At 30.9% G+C, this 10,814-nt stretch overlaps 1 pseudogene; it reads left to right on the top strand.

Annotated features, from left to right (window-relative positions):
* Positions 1-9,691: 9,691 nt before the first annotated feature.
* On the top strand, positions 9,692-10,534 carry LOC145755806 (uncharacterized; annotated as a pseudogene).
* Positions 10,535-10,814: the final 280 nt, after the last annotated feature.

The following is a 10,814-nucleotide window of genomic DNA, read 5'->3' as shown; positions in this document are numbered from 1 at the left end:
CAATTATTTACTGACGAGCAACTTGAAAATATTAAACGGTTTTGCATTCCTGGATACACAGTTTTCGGAGCTGACAAAACCTTTAATCTGGGAAAAATATACGTTACAGTTACAACATTTAAAAACCTAAGCGTGGTAAGATCCGAAACGAGCAACCATCCAATATTTTTGGGCCCTTTATTTTTGCATAGCAAATCGGACTACCAAACGTATTTTGATTTTTTTGGAAATCTAAGCACTCTTTTGGGCGATGATTATGCGCAGATGGTTTTTGGGTCGGATGATGAAAAGGCAATGCACAAAGCTGCTCTGCAAGCTTTTAATGGGTGCCACCACGTGTTGTGTAGCAAACATTTAAAGGATAATTTGGTCCACTATCTAAAGGATGTGATCGGTGCTAATTCAGGTAGTAGAAAGCAGATATTAGAAATGATTGAGTCTCTAATCCGCTCTCAAGATGAGGTTGAATTCAATGCTAAAAGCATAGAATTTCTGGAACTTTTTAAAGATAAGTTTCCCACTGCCGAAATTTATGTCCGTAGTCGATTTTTGCCGCTGCTTAAACAACATGTGTGGCTTCAAAAAAAAGTTGTCGGAGGGCCTTGGACGAATAACAACTCTGAGTCTATAAATCATGTTTTAAAGGCGAAAGCTCAATGGAAACAAAGCAAACTTCCACAACTAATAAATTTGCTATTCGGTGTAGTACAGACACAATACAGCGAACTCCGAAGTGCTTTGGTGCAAATAGGGCCTTTCGAGCTCACAAATAGATATGATCAATTTAAAATTTCAATTCCAAATTGGGTTTCAAAAAACGATACGCAGAAACAAACATATTTTGAATCTTTTTTAAAAGCTCCTCATAAAGTGAAAAAGTCAGGAGGAATATTTTCATCTGATGGATCCTTAATAACCCCGAAACCCTCGGCAACAACAGGCAAAAAAGTGGGCCAAAAAAGTAGACGGCGTAAATTACGAACAGTGACTACTACAAAAAATGTCAAAAGCATAAAAAAAGAAAACTAAGTAAAGACGCTTGACAAAAACCTAGCTTTTTCAACGTTTTAATATTACTTTACGTTATTTTCCTTATTTTATTATTTTCCAATAATTGAACACATTTACCATACCATTTTGTTAAATTTATTTATATTAAACTTTATCGAAATTGCGCAGGTATTGATATCACGATTTATACTTGTTTTTTTAGAACAGACGGTTTTTATAATAAAACTTTTTTTAAATAAAGTATTTTTAAATAAATTCGTAAATTTTAATTTAAGACAGAATATAGCTACAATGTACATTTTAAACGTTTAATAAATTTTTTCAAATACTGCAGCATAACAATGTTTATTTTGTGCAAACTTGTTTAAAATAGTTTACAAGGCGTTAAGATCGTTTGTATTCGATATTTCGACTCTATAGGCCTATCGAAACTGTATTATTGGTGGGTTAATTAATTTGGTTCACTCGATATAATTTGATCCATTCGGTCCATTCGATAACGATTTAATATACATTTGGTCCATTTGATCCATTCGGTCCATTCGATAACAATTTAATATACATTTGGTCCATTTGATCCATTCGGTCCATTCGATAACAATTTAATATACATTCGATCCATTCGATCCATTCGATCCATTCGATCCATTCGATCCATTCGATCCTGTATAGTTTATAGGTACCGCTGAAAAGGCAGTTTCTGAATTAGGAACTGAAGACCTTCATAGTAATGATGGAATGACCAAGTTGTTAATAAAGTTAGACTTGGCATTCAAGAATGAAAAGGCAGATGATGCTTATAATGCATATAAAAAATTTAACAACTTTAAAAAAAGTGAAGGCATGACAATGTCAGATTATATTCTGGAATATGAACATTTATATCATGGGATGTCTGTTTATGATATGAAACTACCTGATACAATATTAGGTTTTAAACTGATAGATCATGCTGGTCTTTCTGACACTGAAAGACAGTTAGTTCTCACCATGGGCAGTGACTTGAAATTTTCTAGTTTAAAATCTGCTTTAAAAAGAATTTTCGACAAGGTTACTGAGTCCACTTCATGTATTAAGATCAAAGAAGAAGTACTTTATTCAAAACAACCAGAAAATTCTTTTAAAAATTTTAGAAAAACTGGGCAATACAGTAATTCAAACTTTAATTTCAAAAGAAAGCTAAATAAGTTAGATATTAATTTGTGGAAAGGACCTGCTACGGTCTTGGGTCAAGATGGTTCAGTTGTCTTTATGAGGCATGGTGGACAGCACATTAAAGCTCATAGTTGTCGGGTACAACCAATTGACTCTGATAATTTAGATCCTTTAGAGATAAAAGAAAGTAAGAATATTTCTCCTTGTCGTGAACCAGTTGTAAAGGAAGATAATACAACAAGTTATGAGTCGAGCGATGAGGACATAAGCATTGATAAAAATCTTTCTACTCCTCCTGAAGTCCCAACCACAACTCAATCTCCGAAACTAAAAAAAGATCTTGAAGTTGAATTCGTGGATGAGAATGGTACACTCTGTACAGGAAAAATTATTAATAGAGCTGGAAAAGCGACTGGCAGATACAGTAAAGCCTTTAATGTGGAATTTTTAGCCCCCATTGATATAAAGGGAGAAAAACAATGGGTCAATTTTGAAAAGGTTACACACTTAAAGCTGTTAGAGAATAGTGAATCAAATGCGGTTGTTTCAGAAGAAATTCATCACTTATCAACAGATTTGTTTAATGATGCTGATGAATGTGAACTAAAAAGTTGGAAAGAAAATGATGTTTATGAGGAAGTTCCATTCAATGGTCAACACTGTATATCTGTTAGATGGATATGTTCATGGAAGTATAAAAATGGACAACAGGTTCAAAAGGCTCGTCTTGTAGCTAGAGGATTTGAGGAATTTGATCGCAATATTTTAGATAAGGAAAGCCCAACTTGCTCTAAGGATTCTCTGAGAACAATAATTTCTATTTTTCAGCAAAAACAATGGACATTAAGAAGCATGGACATTAAGACAGCTTTCTTGCAAGGAAAACTGGTTAATCGGGATATTTTTCTTAAACCACCCAAAGAAGCAGATTGTTCAACCGATTGTGTCTGGAAATTGCGAAAGTGTGTGTACGGCCTAAATGATGCTTCTAAACTGTGGTATAATCGGGTTAAGGATTTTATGGTATCTGCAAAGGGAAATATTTTAAAACTAGACCCAGCTGTATTTTATTGGCATTGTGGAGTTGAACTGCAAGGTATCATATGTGTATATGTTGATGATTTTCTATGGGGTGGAACTGAAAGTTTTAGGAATTCAGTTATAAATGATCTTAGAAACACATTTCAAATTGGTAAGGAAACCGAAACAAAATTTAAATATATAGGATTAGAAGTACAACAAATTGAAAATAAGGTTTTGATTACTCAGAAAGACTACACAAACAACTTGAAGCCTATAGAAGTTGAAGTCTCAAAAAGACAGTTTCCTGAAAAAGATTTAACAATTATGGAACAAAATTTACTAAGATCAAAGATTGGACAACTGCTTTGGCTAAGCAGTCAAACAAGGCCTGAAATAAGTTTTGAGACATGCCTACTTGCAACCAATTTTAAAGAAGCAAAAGTTAAAGATCTTATTGCGTGTAATAAAGTTATTCGAAAGGTAAAATCTTATCAATCAGGTATTGTGTTTAAAAACTTGGGTAATTCTGAAAATTTGCGATTGGTTGTGTATACTGATGCTGCTTTCGGAAATTTAACAAATGGTGGAAGTCAAGGCGCATACCTTATATTTCTTGTTGGAGAGACCAACAGTTGCAATTTACTAAGCTGGCAATCAAGAAAAATAAGACGAATTACAAGAAGTACTTTAGCAGCTGAGACTTTGGCTTTAATGGATGGCATTGTTGGAGCTATATTTATACGTTCAGTGTTTACAGAACTATTTTATGGAAAAATTAAAAATGACTTGCTTCCTATAGCGGCCATCACAGATAGCCGCTCTGTATATGATGCATCACGATCTATTAAAAGTGTGACAGACAAACGGTTACGCATAGATGTTGGAGCCATACGTGAGATGATTGAAAACAGAGATATAAGTTCAATTAATTGGGTTAATACCAAAAATCAATTGGCTGATTGTTTAACCAAAACTGGTGTTAATACTTTAAACCTTTGAGGTTTTAAACACTGGATTCTTACCAATTAACTAAAAAAAAAAACATAATGAATTTGTTAAATCATATAATAATTCTGTTGTGTTTTATTTATAGTATACTTATTTATTTTGCATGACTAGTTGCTTTGTTATTTTATGCATGACTGATTTTCCTACTTTTTACCATACTTTTGTGTTACTTAAAGTCATTTAGTTTTCACCTTGGTTGTGAGAAGACCTTTCTATGTTAAGTTCTATTCTAGTGCATGAGTATGTTATGTTCTTTTAATGTTTCTAATTTATGTTGTATTCTATTTGAATAAGGTTTATGTTTAATAAATCATTTAAGTTAACAATTTATATAGATATTTTATCTGCAATATGAACATGGTGAACTTTATGTTTACAACACGTCTCGCCATTCATCTGCAAAATGTTAAAAAAGAGACTTTTATTTTGAATCAGCTCAAAAGTCTTTTAAAATGACAATGATCATAGGAAAGCACGGCATAGCTGTTCCAAAACAGACCAGTATGTTTATAGCTCTTTTTACCTACATAAATTTTTTACACAAGCATTAACGTTAAATTATTTTTTAGATCGCAAAATCAGAAAAACAAATCAAGATCTGGTGCCGCAACCCACTTTTAACAAACCACCTGTAAGTTTAGTATAAAGGTTTTCTCCTTTTGTTATTTTTTATGTACAAATATAAAAAAAATGTTGTTTTAAATTAATTATTTGGAAACCCAAATAGGTTAATAGTTTTTAGTTTTAAAATAGATAATTTGTTTTTTTAACATTGGCTAACAAACTGGTTTAGTTTTAATAAATGTCCTCTTGAGCTATTCAAATACAATTTTCCACATTTTCTAAAATTTTATGCTTTTTTAGGTAAAAAGTAGATTATTTCCCCCACCAGTCTACACAGGTAACCTTACCTTATAAACTTGATGTTACATACAAAAGATTTTTTAACTTCCATTTTGTTAAGTTAAATTTCTAAAAATTATCTAACCTTTTATATTAATTAACCTTAGATATCAAAGATGTATGGAAAGCATCGATAAACCGAATAGATTGTGCCTTTCTAAATTTTAAATTAAAAACCAGCAATTTAAAGGAATTATGTGGGCAGGAATTTTTGGGAGATGAGGTATTTTTTTAATACCAGACAAAAATTAATTTAAGTCCTTAAGCAATATTTTTGAATAAAACTTTAATTTTAAATCATAACTCTTCTTAGGTCATGGATGCATTTGTGGCAAGTGTGGTACAACAGGTATAGCCTATGGAAAAATTTTATATTAACATAGTTGGATTGTTCACTTTTTAAACCAAGTATTGTTTACCAATTTTCAGATGAACAAATTTTTTGGCAAATTCAGCAAAAAATTTAACAAAGAGTGGAAATACATGTATCAGAAACATGACAACCAACAAGACGGCTACAACTGCGGTCCATTGACATTAAAAGTACTAACAAATAGCTATTTATACAAAACTTTTTTATTTTCTGATATTTTATTGTTTTTATATACCTATTTTTCTAAAGTATTCACTACTCCTTAAATATAGGCAGCACAAAATCTTGCCACGAAATCCAACATCGATTTGTTAACTGATGGAAACAGTTGCAGTAGCTATAGACAGGAAATCGGAAACCTATTGCTGTCATGGTCCGGTAAGCAATATTTAAAAAAATTAAAATGGTAAAAAATACTCGTTGTAAAATGACCCGAAACCCAAATGTTTTTAGATTTAAATCTAGTAAATGAATACTGCTTATATTGCAATCAACGACGAACTCCAGGAAACAAAAATAACAAAATAGATTGGGTAATTTATCAAGTATTTGCTTTTATTTTTTGCTTACACTTCAAAAAGGGTCACATTGTAAGAGTGAGTTTTAAATTATTTTTTTTTTAGATTTCCTGTGACGGTTGTCGCCGTTGGATCCACCGACTTTGTTGCACAAAAAACGATGATGTTTCATCAATGCAATTTTATTGTGAAAATTGCAAGAAATTGTAAATGTCTCAATGTAAACTTTTATGTGTGGGTATTTTAATTTTGTGTTTATGTTGTTTGTTTTATTCTTCAATATTTGTTTTTTTAAATTCTAGTTTCATTTTTTTTTAAATAAATGCATTTCATATTAGAGTCTTGCGTCTAAACGATTTGGCTAAGATATCAGACCGTAATAACCATTTGGCAAAGCTATTGGGCAAATTTAGCATGACAAAAAACTTTTCAGTCAGTTGGTAATGATATTTAGGTACAGTAATAAAAAAAAATTAAGCAAGACTGTCGTTTGGCCAGACAGTGAATATAGTTCGGCAGTCGTCCCAAAAATAAAAATTACCGCAAATAAATTCTGTTCCGACCACAAATTACTAGGCCCAGACGGCAAATAAATTATGGCCCAACCAAAAAAAGTAGTTTGGCCCAACCACAATATAACTTTGGCCAGACCTCAAATAACTTCTGGCCCAACTACAAAATAACTTTGGCCAGACAGCAAATAATTTCTGGCCCGACCACAAAATAACTTTGGTCAGACCGAGAATAAATTCTGGCCCAACTACAAAATAGCTTTGGCCAGACCGCAAATAAATTCTGGCCCGACCACAAAATAACTTTGGCCAAACCGAGAATAAATTCTGGCCCGACCACAAATTAACTTTGGCCAGACGGAGAATAAATTCTGGCCCGACCATAAAATAACTTTGGCCAGACAGAGAATAAATTCTGGCCCGACCATAAAATAACTTTGGCCATACCAAAAAATAACTTTGGCCAGACCGAGAATAAATTCTGGCCCGACCATAAAATAACTTTGGCCCGACAATGAAAATTTTTTGTGTGCGCAACTTGCCAATTTTTTATCATAACTTCTGTTGCAAATATATGCATTTTTGTTTCAGAGGTATTTCTTCAAGTGATTCAAATACTGTCAATGAACAAAAATTTATCCAGTTAGTCAGAACAATTTATTAGTTAGACAATAATTGTATTTATTAATGGCTGTTCTTACTAAAATTTAGATACTTGACTGTAATATTTTTTTTAGTTGTTCTAATTAATATTTAATACCGACTGCACTTTTAAGTTAAAATCTATACTAAAAAGCCTAATACAGCATGATAACTTTTTTGTGCATGCTTACTTCACAAAAAAAATATTTAAAATGACTTAAATAAAAACTTGGGTTGTATCTACTTTTTAGCTATTCTTTTGTGTTATCTTATTTTTTGTAAAGTTTATGAATTGTTTTTACCAGGCATAAAAAAACATAAAAATCAATGTTGGAAATCTTCATCAAATAGTGAAAGCTCTGTACATAAATCGGCAAGGTAAATGTAAATAGTAATTACTCATTTTTCTTTAAACACCCAAATAAGCATATTGCTGTTTGAGAATGAGTATACATTGATTAATAATTATTTTCAATATAAAAGAATTATTTGTTGTTCTTTTAAGACAAAAGAAGAATTTACAAAAAATAAACTTAGCTTTTTGAATCTACTAGGTACCGATACAAAAAACGAAGAAAAAAAAAGCGCTTTTCTCATACTTTAGTCAGTAAAAAAAAAAAGTAAAATCTTCTGTTAGGTGAGTTAAATGATATATATATTTAAAAATGAAATAAATAATATTTGTGGTGTTTTAGGTCATCATCAAGCAGTTCCAGTAGTGATACTGAGTCTTTGTTGCGGTTTGTTGAAAAATAATTTTTATTTTTTGAATTAAAAATTAAAATTTTATTTATTATATATATATACTTAGTTTGTTCTACATAAGTTTTGTTATAAAATAAGTTATTTATTGGTAAACTGAGTGAAAAAAATAGAACTATTTTATAATTTAACTACATAGCCCACTATGTTCAGTAAAGTAAAATTTTTTTCAAGGCATATGTTTTGTTAAGTATTTTTTATGTTTAAAATATTTTTCTTTTAATGATAAAAGGCATTTTATTTCCATGTAGATCTTACAAGTTAAAAAGGAATAACTATAATGGTAATGAAATATTCTGTATTAAATGTTCATCTGATGATGAAAGGTATTTATTAATTCACAATTTTATAATAATTTCAGTGAAAAATGACTTATACTAAATTAAATATTTAATGATTTTTTATTTTTTTGTACTTTCATTACATTTTAATAAATGAAGTTTAAAAACGTATTAATTATTTTTTTCAGGTATTGTTATCAATTAATAAATTTAAAAAAAAAACTAAAGAAAGAATTATAATAGTAAAAGTTCTTCCTCACAGTCCAATTTTTTCTAAAAAAACTGTTATATAGTAGATTAACTGTTCTTTTAATAATGGGGCTTTGTTATATTAGTTATTATCATAAAGTACACACAATTACAACCACTTCTAGATAATAAAAATTGGAAAGACAGGATTTTTTTAATTTTTAGTGAGAGAGCTGCTTGAAGTTTAAAAACCACTGATATAGCCTATTTAAACTTTTTGTAGAAGTGTATTGTGATACATTTTAATACTAAAATATAAAACACTTTTTTTTTTTTTAAATATGTTGGAATTTTTTTTGTTTTTTTTTTTAAATATGTTGGAATTTTCCCAACTTGCACGAGGATATCATTATTTAAAAAATTAATCAAGTAGTTTTTGAGATATTGGGGTTTAAAAGTAATAGGGAAAGTCCCAACGCTCGCAAGTCACGTGACGCACGACGTCATCGTCGTAGGATCATATGCTGGCAGACATAGGAAAATGACTTTTGAAATTTATTTTTTTGCAGAAAACAAACTTAACATAAAAAGCAATATTTAGCCGTATTATATAAGACATTTTTTACATTTAAAGTATTTTTAATTGGGTAGGCTGTATTTGAAAAATTCTAACAAATTTCTTAACAAACATAAAAATATTAAAAAGAGGTCTGAAAAATTTTAAAATGTCGTTGTTCAAAGCAAAATAAACATTAACCTTCAAAATGTTTTGGAAAACTATAAAACAACACTTTTAACTATGGGAAATGGACATAGAAATGCCGGCAGTAAGTCTCAAGTCCAAACATACATACGTCAAATATATACCCTACTATCGAGTCTGGACGACTTAAACCAACCACAAAAAATTTATAAGACTTTACATGAAAAAGTATGCAAGGAAGGCCAAGATTCTACCAGATACTCATATCTAGCAACGTTAAAAAAGTTTTTTTTTTTTGAATATTAAGTATGAAGAATTGTTTCGTGAATATTCTGTTTCCTAACTTTTGAAACTTGTTAAGGAATGGCTTTAGCGACAACGACCAAAAAAGGGAAAAACTAGTTAAAGATAGAAACCGTCGAGCACTTGCTGAATGTGCTTTTCCTGGAAAAGTTATTATAAAATATATAAAAACTCAAGAATTGTTTCTAAATTCTTTAAGAAATAGGAAATGTGGATCCCTAAATTGTGAAGAAATTAAAAAACTGTGTGGGGACATTTTTGTTAGAATTATTTGCTCACAAGGCTGTAGATGAAGTGTTTTCACAGGAATGTTGTTATCAGAAATTAAAGATTGCGAAGAAACAAGTAGTGGAAACTTTTCTGTGTTAGTAAGTGATCAAAAAAAATTTTTTAGAAGAAAAATGCGGAAAAGTTCATTTTAATAAAAAACATGTAGACAGCAAAGGCCTAGTAACAGGAATGCAGAAATTTTTAATGAACGCTGAGAATTTACGAAACCATCCTCTACCCAGCTATATATCAATACAAGCTTATGAATTCTACCTTACCTACTTATGACAACAGTTGACCTGCAAATACTGCAGGGAAACTCGACATAAGCAGGCGGACTGTTTTAAAAGAAAAGCCGATTTTCCACAAATCACGGAGGTTGTAACATCGAAAACTACAACACCAAAAACAAGCCCCCTAAAGCAATCAGTCTAACCGAAAATCACATTGAGGTATATTGCCTGAAGTGCCAAATTTCTGGATCGGAAGTAGAGGAAAGCAACACCTTTCTATGTATGAACTGTAAATCCAAATACAATATAGCTCAAGCCTGTTGCTCTGATACGGATTTGTTCCTTGTCCCGGAAGGAGAAAGTAGGATTCAGTGCCCCCTCTGTTTAGCCAAGATGTGAAAATGCCCTACTGTCGAAAGTACCAACCGGAATTTAAGACCAAGGACAACCTGTTCGAGTGCGTCCAATGCCAAAGACATTCGATAGAATGTCAATGCAGCCCTGAACTCTTTACCACCAAAAGCCTTCAGCAGACCCTGCATAAACAACAAATGTAGCATAAAGGTTATTAACTGTAACTGTAAAAAACACTCGACAACTAATATTAGTAATTCGTACCCTTATCTTTGCTCATGGAGTAAGGCATAAAACGATAATAACTTAGTCTTTAGGTATTAAGTTTAACTATGTTTTTTGAATAGGTTGATTTTTTTATTTTAAAAGTATGGTTTTAACAATTGTATTGTATAATGTGCCCGGTCTACAAAATAAACTTAAAAGAAAAACGGTATTTAATATTCTAAAACATAAAAAAGTCCATAAAAAAAAAGTTTTCATAATATAAACACAATAAAACCAAAACGCAGCACTTACCAACCATTTTAAACCTTAGACTGAGTTAAAGCAACCAATTTTTTTTAATGACCGG

This window comes from Corella eumyota, chromosome 6, assembly GCF_963082875.1.
Source record: "Corella eumyota chromosome 6, kaCorEumy4.1, whole genome shotgun sequence".
In the NCBI taxonomy this organism is placed as follows: domain Eukaryota; kingdom Metazoa; phylum Chordata; class Ascidiacea; order Phlebobranchia; family Corellidae; genus Corella; species Corella eumyota.
The sequence above is the reverse complement of the archived record's forward strand: the minus strand, read 5'-3'. Positions and strand labels throughout refer to the sequence as shown.